This window comes from Sparus aurata, chromosome 8 (assembly GCF_900880675.1).
Source record: "Sparus aurata chromosome 8, fSpaAur1.1, whole genome shotgun sequence".
In the NCBI taxonomy this organism is placed as follows: domain Eukaryota; kingdom Metazoa; phylum Chordata; class Actinopteri; order Spariformes; family Sparidae; genus Sparus; species Sparus aurata.
The window spans coordinates 25,141,203-25,155,363 of record NC_044194.1 but is presented as its reverse complement, the minus strand read 5'-3'; positions in this window follow the sequence as shown (position 1 = coordinate 25,155,363).

Below are 14,161 nucleotides of genomic sequence, written 5' to 3'. Positions count from 1 at the left end.
ATCTTGGTCACAGTCAAGAAACCATCACTGACTGTCGGTAGGAAACAGGAAGCGACCAATGATCTCCCTCGTCGTACTCCAATGGTTTGTTGACCCTTCCGAACACCCCGACCCCCTCCCTACGTGGAGTTTGTGGCTACTTCCTCCTTCCTTTGCACCTGATTGACAGGAGTCATAATTCTAACAAGAGGTCTTTGTCTCTTCAATGTAAACATGTCGTGTTTGGGAAATGGCTGAAATGACTGATGCTGTCAGGGACAGGCTTTTTTGATCAAGTCACTTTATCTTTTAATCTGTTTGAAATAGGTTGAACTGCCCCAGGGTCTCTCTCAGATTGGGTCTTTTGTTTTTCAGATTCTGGGAGTTTTCAACAGGGTCATTTAGAGCAGACAATTTTGACCTTTGAAGAACACTTCAATGAATACGCACCAATCCCAGGATACAAATATTTCAATACTTTAAGGGATCTTAAGCGCTGAAAATTACAATTGGTTTAAAAGGTCTAGAAATTACCGCCAGTTCTGAGATCTTTGTCATCATTGTTTTTTCGTTAGTTGTCGGGTGTCTTTTTTTTTAAGATGATATGATTGTATGTAGTTTTTTACTTTTCACTTCCTGTCTTTGTCTGTTTGGGGTCCTTTTTTTGAAGAACTGTGACAATCATTCCTTAAAGCATAAGCCAGAATCCTGGATACTAGAGTTGGTGAGGTGAAGTGGCAACGCAGGTTGCTCTACGATTAGCAAACATGTATTAACAGGTGAGATGAGTTGAATATCATTCAGCAAGTTTTATCATTGGTGAACAAGAAAGGCCATGACTCAGTGATTTCACAACTAAAAAACATACAATAACAAAATCATTATATCCATTCTTGAACACTAAAATCAATCATTCATTAGTAACCACTTATCATACACTGTGCATTGTTTACATCTCTGCCCTTCCAACATGCACACGCATGCCATTAGCACAGGATACAAATTTTTCCTTTACTGCAGAGGGCGTAAATTGTGTGGGCAGGAATGCAGCACAAAAGAGAACACGTTGCCAATAAAAGGGTTAGAGAAGAAGAAGACTGCATGAGATCTCTGCAGTGCATTCAATGCGTTTGTTAGCCCTGAAAGGATAAGTTCAACCAGAAAAGATAATTCAGTCGTTATCTACTCAGCCTCAGGTTGAAAAGTCAGGTCAAGTTTTTTTATTCAGCAAAGCAATGTTGCAGCATTGTCCTAAACAACTGAAGTAGACAGCAAAAGAAAGAAACATAAGATGGCTCATCTTGTTATCCAAATCTCCAGAAGTCCAAAGAGCCCACATAGAAAGACAATATTTACACCATAATTGGGCGGTCAAGCTCGTGCACGCACTTCAGACAGGGTGTGTGCTAATGTTTTTAGCTTGGCAGCTATAGTGATGATTTCAGCTTTAAAAAGGGGATATATATAACATCACACATCAGCACGCATCAAAATCAAAACAATTTGGGATCTTGGGGCTCCTGGAGTCACATGAGTGGATTGTGCCAGACGAGCTGTTTTTTTTTTTTTTTTTGGTACATTTTGCAAGTTTCACCTTCTATTGTTTAGGAGGATGCTGCAACGCTGTTTTGCTGTGAAACTCCAAACATGTTTCTTCTGATAGGATGCATTGCGTTACTACTTTAAGGATACACACAATGTATTGTAGACAAAGCAGGGTTTGTCTAGAAATCTGCAGGGCACCTTTAACTCCAGTCACAGATCAAGCGGGGAAAAAGGGACACAACACATCAAACATCAAGTAGTCAGTGGAACTATCAATCAGATAAGGTTTAATTTCTCGTGAAAGCTCACCCAGGACATTTGGGGATATCCACATGCTCATATATCACTGTTTTCAGATGAAAGACAAGACAGGCTTCACTTTATTAACACTGTCAGAGGCAGAATTGAATCTTGTGAAACTCAAATTGAGTTAGCCTGAACGCAAACAATATCGGTTTTGTTTTTAAAAGCATATTTGTGTACTTTTATTTTTTGGATACGGGTGATGGCAGGTTTTTTTATTTTCCAAGGAAGCTTCAACCCACCCGACCAGTATATTTGTGATAACACCGTCATTGATAAACCTGTTTCATAATGCAGCAACGTCACTGTGCAGACTGAGTGATGGGGCTGTTATGAACTTGATATTTCAGTAAAATGGCATGTGACACACAGGGAATTTGCATACAGACATGTTAATGTGTATGCACATACAACAGCAGTCAAAAGACAGTTTGATTATGCCTTCCAGCTCTGCAGCATGAGCGTTGCACCTGATTAACCTGATGACACACTCCCCATCAGCACTCAGGTTACACTGCTCTACATGTGGCGCAAAGTGCACCTCTGCTCATATCCGGCGTTCTCACAGTCAGACATTTGAGGCAAGTTTCTCTAATTGAGTATAAACAATTGTCACACTTCCAAACCCAGAAAGAGCACATCTGCAGTGGCAGATATTCTGATAAGAGTCTACTCGTCACAAGCTGGCACACAACAACACCAACAGGTGCAACCAACAAACACAGGAACTGGTCGTTTCTGAGTTACCCTGAAACGGGTTTGCCTCCTCCAGCTGTCATTGGTGTTTTGATTAGTGAATGCCGCTGTGTCGAGTTAGAGTAATTCATCAAGTGTGGAATCCCCACAGTGCTGAACAGTGTAAGATGAAATTCCCCAACATTTCAACAGATAACTGAGAATATTAATAGTGATAAAAATGGTTTGCTCTTGCATAATTAAAGAGCCAAAGCGAAAGAATTTATTTATCTGCGATGTTTTCCTTTTTATCTCGACTTCACTTAATCTTAATCAACCATAATATCTCTGTCTTGATGAAACTGTACAAAGATATGAAGCGGGGATTTCCTGTAGAAATCAGCAAGGAACGTTTTTATTACCAACAACTAAAAACAACTGTAGTGGAGATTTTTTTAACTTTTGCCTACAGATATGATTTTATTTGGATGGCAACTGTAATGTTACTCTATAATGACTTTACTATAAAAAGTTGTGTCTGAAGCAACAGTCACACCAGCTAATTGGTTGGTGTGATTGTCCAATAGGGATTTTTGTTCCTGGTTTGGTTTGGGGAATGAAAACAACTTCATAATTCATGTCATGATTGCAGAGCCTTTATAATACATCTACAGATTAGTACAAAAAATAATTAGATATTCAATAATAACAGAAGAACCGGCCATTGCATGAGCTGAAAATCCAACATAATTGAGTGAAAATGACTAAAACAAAATATGATCCACTGATTTGTGTGATCCCTGCTTTTTATTTTGTACAACCAGTCAATCTACTGCTGAATAAAAACAAGTATGTCCTCAATCCTCATGTTTTCACCAACAGCTGGATTGTTGTAGTAAATAGAAAACGTTATGCATGATTTTATAGACATTTAGTTTGTAGAGACATTTTTTCTTTACTTTTTAGCATATCATTGTGCGTTGGTTACAAGATTGTGTTGTGTTAAGTTACCAATAAGTTCCACCTAAGTTCCACCATTTTCTTGCTATTACTTTTGGGTTACTTCAGCACCAAACATATGTAAATAAAGACAAGAGAAAAGAAATATCAATGAGATTAATGTTATATGGTCTTAATACCAAGTGTGTCCTCTGGTTACAGACTAGTATATCATTGTTTTTTGAAGGTACTGAATGCATCTGCAATCTACTAACGTCTACTTTTTCTGTAACTTTACTGGAATACAGTTACCCTTTTATTTTGTATCACATCCGATACAGGAAAAAATCTATTTAGACCAACATAAGAGCATCGAACTGAGTTGTAACTGAAATAAATAAAACGTTTTTGGCTGCAGCAGTAAACTTCAATAAAGTCCACTCTTTGGTGAAGGGGATTATGTGACCAACATTTAGGAGGAGCAGCAAAAGAGCAGAAAGTAAGAGTCATTCTTTACGCAACAGGGCTCGGGTTTGTGAAGTGAAACTTATTCAAAGTGTCTATTTACTGTAGATGATTCACCGTCACATTTTGGCTCACATGCCTGTACCAGCCAGGGCATCAAAGCACGGTCCCTCTGGTCAAGGCAAATAGGTCAGTCAACAAACGTCTGAACCCATCTAAATAAACTCTTTTAAATGCTTGGACATCACAGAGCCCTTCGCGTTTTTGTGTCTTTAATAGGTTTTGTTTGGAATGAGAGTCAATGCAACTTTCAATATGAGAGATTTAGTTAGATTCTAAACCTCCTTTACAAAGCTTTTATTCCAGGCTGACAGAGAAGTTATGTAAATATTGCTTCATGATAATGATACATGGAAACAGAATCCATTCTTCGCGTCATCATCTGATGTGTCCACCATCATACAGAACTACAGCTGCGGCTCCTTTAACCCCCCAGAAGGGCCTCTGTGTGCGAAATCTGACTGAACCAGTGGTACCCCACCTACTGTACCAGTTGTCCAGCGTTATCATAGGATGTACATAGAGATACTCTGACCCCTACCAATGACTGTAGACTGAAGATTAGTGGAGGTGGGCCTCTTTCCTGCTCCCATTTATCTTTCTTTCTTTCACCTCCCATACCCACCCTCCCGCTCCCCTCCCCTCTTTCTCTCTGTAATGTCTCAGCTGTTCCCTGCAGGCAGGGCTCTCTGACTGAGTGCCTGCTCTGTTATGGGTTCATTGGGCTGGTATGTGGCAGGAATCTTTGGATCAAGGTAATTTCACACTGTTCAACTTTTTCCCAGGCTGTTAAGCTTCCTTTTACCTTTGTGCCACTCAGACAGCGAGATAGGGAGCGACACATGTAGCCGTTAAACACACACAGTGGCTCAGCGGCTGACGCCACCAGCCAAGCCGAGGGGAAAAACTTGAAAGATACGGCCTATAAATTACAGTCCGACACCTCAGTTTCCCAAAAGGATCAGATTATTGTGGCGTGATCCAGAGGAGGTGGGGAGGATGGCGCACATTCATGTGTGGTGCTGTAATGAAGCAACACGTCTGCCAGGGGAGCCACTGTGGTGGGCCCCCCCTCATTTGTCTCTATCACTGATCAGTGAGAGGATCAGATGGTGTGGGTGTGTGTGGGGGTGTGCATGTGTTTTCTTGGCATGTCTATTTTTGATAAATGTTGCTTCTCTGATCAGGTGTTTTCTACTTTTCTGTCGATACACCTGCATTTTCTCCTTCCATCCGGCACGTGTTTGATTTCTTTATTTTCAGCGTTTTCATCCCAAAGCCGAGCACCCAGTGTTTATTATTAGAGACAGTCGATAGGTGAGCACCTGACACAGTCGGAGGAACCCCTCTATAATTGTTGAGGTAATCTTGTTCTCATCTATGTGCCATCTGTTACCATCTGCAGGAGAGATAATGGGAACAAGGGCAACAGCAGCACCGTTCTGTGCATGCACTTGTGCATGTGAGGGCTCAGGTGTTATGTGTTTGGTGTCTGGGGTTTATTTTTAATGACATGGGTTATTTTGGGGACTACACGATTAACTTTCCTTATGTGTGCACACCTCTCCATCTGTTTGACCGACTCCATGTAAATAGGCAGTGTTTCTTTTGTTCATTCATGGGAGTGGTGTGTGAATCATAGATTAAACAAGATTTCTGTGAATGGCTTGGCTCATTGGGTTTTATTAGAATTAAAGCATGTAAAGGTAGCAGTTGCCCAAAATAAAATGATGAACCTGTAGATGAGCATAAAATGTCTCCTTTACTGAATTACATGCAACGAGATTGGTTGATGTCTTTGATTATTCGGATGCCAGTAAACTTTTTTACCCAGCTGTGAGATGTCTCTGACGTCAAGTTCAGTGTGTTTTAGTCTGAGCTTGTTGTGATCCCAGGTGGAAGTCCTCAGGATGTTGATCCTCCCAAAGCACCACGAGACACAATTTTCAAACAATCTGGCGAGGGTTTTTTTGTGCAAAAATGTGCTTATTGTCTTGACATACACAACCTCTCCCTGGAAGTCCTTGCATTCTGCACCAAGGACTCGGCTGGATTAACAATGTCTTTGTTCTTGGTGTGCGTTGTGAAAGAAGGGGAGAGCAATAGGCTGGAACTGTGGTGTGGTATCAGCGAGCAGCTGTTGCATGAGTGACAAAGTCAAGGGCTAGTGATATGAACATGGGAAAATCCTGGAGGAGCTGGAGGGGAAGAGACAGCAGCAGCAGCTGAGCCGCTCTGCACCGCTGTGTGTGGAGCGAGCCGGCAGTCTTCGCAGTGCAGAAAAAAAGTGTAAGAAACAGGAAAGAAAGCAGTTTATCCTCTGTTACGGCAGGGAAATATTGACATTATTTAGGAGCCGGTGCTCCAAACCACCACCTCTCTATCGGGCTCATTTGGCCCCAGATTCGATGACCACATGAAAGGTTGTTGGTGGAGTTCAAAAGACGGGGTCAAGCATTTGAAAGAGGGGAGGGATGGAGGCAGGGATGGAGGCAGGGATGAAGGAATGGGGTGGAGGGGTAGCAGAAAGGTAAATGAATACCAGACGGCTTGTTCCTTGTGTTAACCGAAGGTTTGGCCAGAGCTACCAGACCTTATTGTTCCTTCCACAGCAAGCAGTCTGTGGAGCGGCTCATCCGTCTCTCAACAAGCTGTCGCCAGTACCTGTGATGGATTGAGACGTAGCACAAGGCCGCCTTCAGTTATTAATGGGGCTTTCACGTCGCATGTTCGGCTCTTCTGAAGGGCTGGCTGTGTGCGTGGAAGGCTTTTTCTGTAGTTGGAGGTTTGGACCTTTTGTTGTGACAAGCAAGTGCAACAAGTGATACAAGTCTGTTTTCCCACAGGCAGTTGCACCTGTGGCATGGAGAAAACCATAGAGCAGTGTAACACAGTAGCTACACTGGCATTTGTGGTTATTGTCTCCACCAGGCATAGGCCCGGAGGGTGTTGTGTGTATGTGTTTCTGTGTGTGTTTTTCTTTGTCAGTTATGTTGCGATACTACGGTACACATCAGCCTGTACATGTATGACTTGCCAATTCATTCATTTAAAATAAACCGGTTTTATTGACTGCTTCTTTCAGCCAGTCATTAGCAGCTGCAAGTGATGAACAACCTCTTCCCTTTGGAGTTTGTTACCGCTCGGGACAGCTTACACAGCGGTCACATTAGTGTTGGCTGACTCTTGACTCTGGTGGCATTGTCTGCCCTTCGTTCCTCTACTCTCGTGCGTACACGCTGGACACACAGCCCACCCTGTACTTCTTGTTCCCCTCCTCACGTGCCCCCAGACTCACCTGGCTCAGATCTGCACTCTTCAGGTTTTCATTTAACGTGCCTTTACTCTGTTGTTTCATTCCCTTAAAGGAAGAGGCAAAGTTGAAAGCAGCCATGTTTTAGGTTACGTATTATTACATATCTGAGTTCTCAGGGGAGAGACGTTTAAGCAGGAGGAGGGAACAGAAGGCACTCCCTTTAACAGCTCTTGTCAGAGGCGCCATTGCTGCACTCAGTCATCGGCTACAGAGGGTTTCATGGTTAATGCGTCTTCTTTGATAGTTGTCGGGAGGCAGAGCAGACAAATTATGATGTGAAGCAGCAGGAGGGAGAGAGTGGGATGCCGTCCCCCTTGTTAACCTGCCATCCCTTTTCTTGATTCCCTGGTAGAAAAGAGAGTGCAGGGACAAATGTGTTGTTCAGTTGAATACGTAAGTCTCTTCTGCCCGACTCATTTATATTAACCTGAAGGAGCTTTGTGCTAGTTAGACTCTATAACCCTGACCATAGCTCCAAAACCAAAAGCAGCAAAAGAGTCAGTTCGAAGAGTCCATCAGGGGGATGGACCCGTTTGAACATGAAGAAATCGCCCGCTGCCTGAAGAATACACCCAACACGGCGGCAGACTCCGTCACACATCCCGAGTAAATGATTGTGGTTTGGATGATACGGGGACAAGAAGTGGCTGAGCGCGACATTTGGCAGATTGGGTGTTCACAAAAAACCACAGCCAATACGCTGTGACTGAGCAAATGTCACTCTCCGTTCAAAAATAGTCGAGAACGCTCCGATGATGAGAGGAAAACGCACCTCGTTAATAAGGGAACAGCCCAAGCACGCTCAATGAAATAACGCCAGCAAACTGCAGTGTTGTTTTGGATGTTTGCCTTTTAGAATGTCGTCCGACACAAACTTGATCAAACTACGTTTTGTTAAAAAGAAAAGCCACAAGCCAACAGAAAGCCGTTTGCACAGAGGAGGATGCATCTGTGACCAAAAGGAGCCTTTGTGTTCACAACTCTGCTCCCAAAGGCAGAGAACATTTAGTTCCTGACTCATTCTTTATTGTCCTCTTACATGACCTTTTTTCACTCATGGATTTCTTTTAAAGAAAACGCATGGGATGATTGTCTAGTCCCCAAAAATGTAAAGCTGACACCCACACGCGCCAGAATGTCTTAAAGAGCCATGGATTTCGAGATTTCATTTTCTCAAGCACAGCGCTGCGTGCACCTGGAATTTTCTCAACTTAATGCGGTGTAATAAATTAACAGAGGTGTGTCACACATTCACATTATAGTTGAGAATCGTAGCTGCCCTTGAAGGCAGTGTGATGCCTGCTGTAGCACCACACATCACGCGCGTCTCCACCAGAGGCTCCGAAAGGCATCTACCTGAGTTAGATGTCTCCCACCTCTCCCCCGGCATCACACTCCCAACATCTCCTCCCAAGGACGTCCGTAGACGGCAATTAAGAATTCGTTCTGTTCGTTTGCCGCTCCTTGTTTCTTTTCCAGTTAATGAGATAAGGGCATGTCTCAAAGAATTCGGGAGGACATGTTTGCGTAAAGAATTTCTGAGGGAGTCGGAGGGAAGTCTGCAGGGCGAGCGCTCAATGCCAAAGCTGCATTGTTGTAACATCAGTCATGGAGGGGGAATCAGAGAAGTCCCACAGGTGGTTAGCGGGGATGTCAGGCGCAAGTGTTGCAAACACTCACATCGCACAGTATCAGAGCGGGGGCAATGCTCCCGACACTGCTGGGGGTAAAAAACTGAAGGTTTATTCATGTTTGTTTGGTTACAAAGTGCCTTTGATCGAATCAGATGATTGCTTATCCTGAATGTCTAAAAGCAGCTGGAACTTCTGTGTGCACAATCACAAGATCGTGGACTTCGTCAGAAGTTAGAGTATTTGGCTTTTTTTTTTTTCCTAAAACTGTTTGATGTTAATCTGAAACAAATAGACCTGTCTCTATCGGGTATGTGACGACCTGATGTCCCAGTTTGACTGAGGCGCCTGTTGCTGCATCTAAACAGAATTTCATGCAGAATTTTGAGTGTTTTCAGCCTGTGCTGCATTTAATTGGGTTCAGCTTCGCCCAGGATGCACGCTCATTTTGACTGTAATCACAGCGAAAATGCGGCTTGTAACCATCTAAAATGTCGGACAGTAAAAGCGCAACAGTCAGTGTTTTTCTGTTGAACGACTCTTCATTTCGTGGGTCATTGGTGCAGCAAAAGGCGATGGAGCGCTCTGAGACACCGAGCGCGCAAAGATGTTTCTGTTTGTGATGTTTGGAGCTGCTTATCCAGTGAAAGTTTTGCATGAAGTCTGGTGGGGTTTTTTTTTTATTATTTTATTTTTTTTATCGTGGATGAGTAGGTTTTTCTCCATTTTGTTGTTTGGCACACACATCTGCAGTTGCTCAACCACAAAAAAATACTGCGAAAAATGGGGAAATGTGGGCACGATAAACAAATGATCTGTATGTAGGAGTGATGTTTTCATGTGAATTTAATGGTGATTCATCGCTAAGCTCCTCAAGATCAGTTTAGGAGCTGGTAGAGCGTGTGAAGAGCTGTTTTCTCATTTTAGATTTTTATTTCACACCACAGCGCATGTGGCAAAGCTGCTCGGGTTGTTTGAGCATCTTGCTGCCGTTGGACGTTCCTCTCTGACGTGTGTCCATGTTCCTCTGTGATCCTGCTCGTTATTCAACTGGCAGGATGTGAGCTGAGTGGTTTGGTCAACAGACGAATCCCTAAACTGAAGCAGAAAGGGAGGAGGCTGCTGGATGTTCATTTCCGGGCTGTTGCAGACTTCTCACCTGCTGCCTGATTGTTGGAATGAACTGATTTCTTGTTCAGCTGCTTCATTTTGTCAAAGTGTGATCCCCTCTATTATGATCTGACATGAGAAGATGTATTTTTAGAGTCGATATTTTGACATTTAATGCGCTGAATTTATTTCTCTTCCTTTGATTTCCACCTTCATAAACATTAGTCCCTGCCTGCTCTATTTTTTTGGTCCATGTTTAAACATTTTATATGTTCATAGAATCTAAAAAAAAAAGAAATCAATCAGATTTTCTGTCCAGAAAATTAAGAAATGAGCTGATTTGAATTTTAAGACTGAAATGTTTCATTTTATTCACGCCGTTTCCTCACAAACAATTAAATCTTTGAATTAATGTCAGTCAGTGAAGCAGATTTTCAGCCGTTTGACAATAATCTGTTATAGTTGGAGTGTTGATACCTTTATCAAAAATCTTCCAAAAATTATTGTTAAGATGAAACATGATAAAAATGAGGAAAATATATATAAATTGTTTAAAAATGGATACATAAAGAATTATTACATAATTCTATCTGAATAGAGACAGGTGGAATTTCACATAAATGCACCAAAGTTTCTTTGTTTCATTACACTCTGTTTAATATTTCTGTTTCTTTGAATTCTTAAAAGAAACACGACAAGGAACTAGATCATGTCACATTCTCAACACTTACGAGTTATCTTTTCATTTCATTTCATTTCATTTTACAAGGAGGTGTGTTTCCTGCATTGCTGACCTGCTGGTGCAGGTGTGTTGTTTTCAGTTTGTGTCTGAGGTGTTTTCCTCTCACATACCTGAGCAGATCCTATCTATTCAAACTAGTTCAGCCACCGTTTAGATAAGCTGTGTTTAAAAAAATGCAATTTGCATGGAGCATTCTTGTTCATTTTTTAGTTTCACTTTTAGGTTCATGGGGCTGCAGTCTCATTGGAAAACCAGATAGCCAGCCTCACACGATGAGTGTTCTTTTAATGCACATATTTCCACATTTAGTGTGTTTAAAAATATGAAATTAAAACACACAATTTTGCTTTATTTTTGCCAATAAATATGATATAAAATCAGTGTCCCCCCCCCCCCCCCCCCCCCCCCCCGGTTCAGAGAGCTAAGAAAGGTGCCTGACAAGCTGATAGAAAATAGATCTCAGGGGTTTCTTGGTTTGACAGGCAGAGCTGTTTGTGCTCTGCTCCCAAACAAACACACTGAGACCTGAGCTGCTGTCATCTCACAACCGTCTCTGCTCTGATAGGGAAGCTGCCAAATTCCCCTCCGACACTTTTCTCGTCTCATGTGGGACGTTTTTGTTTTTTGTTTTTTTTTCTCAGCTCAGGATTCCCATGTTGATGTCGGTAAAAGGAGAAGAAGAAGAAAAAAAAAAAAAAGCCAGAGCCCCTCTCATCATCATCGGCAGACACCCCGGGGTGTTGCCTGCTTGTCGCTGGGTCGTTGTAACGGTGATTTAATCAGTGGAAGGTGCGGTCCTCGCTGGACAAACAGACCACCCTTACCCTTTTTATTCACGCCTTTTAAATCTCGTTTGAGCGTCGGCAGAGACACAAGGAAGGGTTCATATGTTTTCTTTTTTTTTTTTCTTTCTTTCTTTTTTTTGATGCGCCCATGTCGGGCATTTTTTCTGGAGCCATCTATCATAAAACAAAGCTTGATGGAGGCAGATAATGCCACTGTTTTTCTGGTTTGTTTTGGGTTTTTTGTTTTTTTGTTGTTTTTTTTTTTAGAAAAGAGCGCCATTTGATGAGCTGCAAACACGTGGACCCGCTTCACACTGTTCGACTGAGTTTTTTGAAACTTTAAATAAAGAAAATAAACATTTCAGAAAGCCGACACTTCATAGAAATATTTCCACCCGACGGATGTTTCTTGCAGTGTGCTGCGCAGGAACTCCACCAAACTCCCCAAACCTAACCGTTTCTCGACTGTTCCCCTCCCAGTGTACATCTGAATGTATGTTGTGACAACTTTCTAACCTACAGGGCGTGCTCCGACTTTATTGTCATATGGTAATTGAATGCTTCCGGGGAGAGAATGCGCCGCAGCAGCTTCTGATCTCAGAGGAGCCGCTGGCGTCACTGTTCCTCCGCAGAAGCTGCAGGGGAAGGGAAAAAAAAAAAAAAAAAAGAAAGAAAAGAAAACTGCTTGACAAGTGTGTTGAATAAAGTCCCGACACGTTATTTGATCATGAAAGTGTCTTTTCAAGAAGAGGAACATTTTTACATATTTTTTTGGAAAGTTTCTCGACTATGTTATGAGCCTTATTTTAGGAATTTACGTGGTAAATAAACCACCTTCAAATTAAATTTGCTATTTCAACAAGCTGCCACTTTACTCACCCACAAAAACTGTTTGCTTTCTCCATTTTTTTTTTTAAGGCAGTGTGGTTTAAAGATTATGTTTGTCGCATGTGGACATTTTGCAGCGCATGGCACACTGGGGGTTTTTCTGCACATCCTTATTGTTTATTGTGACTTTGAATTACTCACTTCCGCGTAACTAAGCACAAGTGACCATCGGTGGCAATCAGCCTGAGATGAAATGTCGGAGGCGTTTGGATGCGAGATGCGCAATTGCGCATCCTGCGCGGTGAGCTGGGGACAGCTGATGGAGCTGGGCTGTGCATGGAGGGAGGGTTTGGAGCACCTGCCTCTCCCGCGCAGCAGCAGCCCCGTTCAGCCACATTTGATTCGGTCTGGCTTTCTTTCAGACTCTTGTGAAGGAGTCCATTTAATTAAGTAATGGCACATCTTCTTAGTGTCGATTCATTTGAAATATTTATTTCTCATCTCAGCAGAAACGTGGCTGTGTGAGGTGTGTTCCATCCAAGAGAGGATAACACTTGTTGGTGGTTTAATGAACTGAAAAACTTGCAATTTCAATAATTAATTTAAACCACTGAGAGGCTTGAAATTCTTCCCTTTCTTCAGCATACAACATTTGTCATTAAGGATGACACAATTTCGATTTTATTCTTATTTTTTCTATTAAATTCAAAGGTTTTTTTAGCCATTTTCTTGAGTCAGGGGTCACTTTGTCGATGGAAGTGTCACCATCCACCCAGCGTCTGCACTGATGCGTCACTCCGGACGCAACGTTTCTCCCCTCCTCTATGTTTTTTAACACTAAGAATGAAAACACAGGGAGTTTCACACACTTTTCCGACTGAACACGAGCTCATGAAACTTCAAACCTACATGATGCTGTTCAAGAAAACTCGCCCTGTGTCAGATAGCAGCAGCGACATCCACTTAGGGGCGAGACTGATAAATGACCACAGCAGAGAGAGAGGGAGGGAGAGAGAGACACAGAGAGAGAGAGAGAGAGAGAGAGAGAGAGAGAGGGAGGGAGAGGGAGGAAGGTATAGAAGAAGTCAATTCTGCCCGGTAACAATCGCACAGCCTCGGTCGAGCGCTGAGGAACTATTGGCTATGCAAATAGACACACAGGGAGGAGGAAACAACTTAGACTGGAAAAAAAAAAACTTTAAAGAGACATTTCCCCCACTTTTCTCACCAGTATTGCTATATAGCCAACAAGCTTCTCAGGGAAATTAACAGCTCCAAAGCTGTGAAGACTTTACAGTCCCCAGTCTTCCCCTGACGCACTCGAGTCTCGTTTCATTCAAGGCTCCGTCTTTGAAGTTGACTAAGAATAGGAGGGGGATTAACATATTTACCCATGCAGATTCTCTTTGTGACTGTATGTGAGGCTAAATCATTTGGCAGTCATTTTTTTTAATTATCCATCTCAATGACTTACACTCTCGGCTCAGTTTCCACCTGCTTGTTTTTTTTTTTCTTTTTGTTTGTTTTTTTTTTTGTTGTTGTTTTTTTTCCACGTCGATTCTTACAGAAACCTGATCACACACCCAATCCAAAAAAATGAATAGAAAAGTAAAGATTAATAAGCATGAATTGTTGAGTGGCTTGATATTATGCGAGCCGAGCGAAGTCAATGAGTCTCATCTTTGTGTTATCTTCAACAGAAGATTATGCAAGGAGAAAAAATTCAACGCTGCCTCAAATTTCCTAGAAAGCTATCTCATAAACCACAAGCTGTGTGGCTGCA